The sequence below is a fragment of the Aplysia californica genome, unplaced genomic scaffold, assembly GCF_000002075.1.
Source record: "Aplysia californica isolate F4 #8 unplaced genomic scaffold, AplCal3.0 scaffold00267, whole genome shotgun sequence".
In the NCBI taxonomy this organism is placed as follows: Eukaryota; Metazoa; Mollusca; class Gastropoda; order Aplysiida; family Aplysiidae; genus Aplysia; species Aplysia californica.
In genome coordinates, this window is record NW_004797537.1 from 786719 (window position 1) to 787826 (window position 1108).

Genomic DNA, 1108 nt, shown 5'->3' on the forward strand with positions numbered 1-1108 from the left:
ATATCTATCTCAGATTTATCATAACAAAGTTAGCGCTGGCTACATTTACACTGCTGTGTCGTTAAAAAATACAATCTATCATAATACTTCTATTAGGAACAAAAACATTACTGGTTTCTGTCGAAGAAAATATAACATTTTTCTTTTCCATTTCAGTATGATTGTCTTCTGGATCCATAACGCAGCTACAGAAAGACGGTGTGAAGTGATCCTAGATTTAAAATTCATATCCTAAACCCAGTTATATGCACATACCATGTGCGAGATGAGACCGATTTCTTGTCTTAGTTTTAGTAAGAGTTTTACGGCACTAGTAACATAATAATGTCATATAAGGGCCGAATTTCTGGACGTCACAAGTTAAAACATGACGTAGTGAATGGGGTGGGGGGGGGAGCTCTCTTTTGCTTTTGTTTTAAAATAAACTTCATAAAACAATCTTTTCTTTCGTCGTGCTCCCTGTTCATCTCTCCCCTCTCCTCACTCCTCACTCCTCACTCCTCACTCTTTGCTTTGCACGTTCTTTTCCACCGTGTCCAGCTTGTCTTTCTCTGCCTGAGCTTTCTTCTTGTTCTTTCTGTCTTCCCACTTGAACGTGATGATCATCAGAATGACGGTGATCAGGATGGTAACGTGGACCGACGCGTCAATTCCGGCAATGAGATATCTGTGGAGACAGCATTAGGCTGAAAATGTGGTCGCTTTTAAGCACAAGTGGGCTATCCCGAAAAATTCTGTTTTGAGACAATCAAAGGTAAAGTTTTTGCCCCTTGTTCAGTTTCTTTATAAGACAAGGAGAGTTTTCTCTATAACCAAACAAATATACACACAAATGAAACCAGACTTTTCCTATAGGTAGAACAATGCCTACTTTTGGTGCAGGTCAAGATTTCTCGAAACCCCTGAAATCTGGGTTAGTGCGCTTGTCCTTGGAACCAGCCATATACTGCCACGCACAACTGAAGTGCGCACCAAAGAAAGTCGTGCCCTCCTCTTTATTTCCTTTCGGTGATTTCACCGACACGACCAGAAGTGAGGAGTCGTGAGGATCCAAAAAGACGTGCGTGAGTGCAACACTTCTTTTTCGCGAGCGGACAGGTTCGTTCTT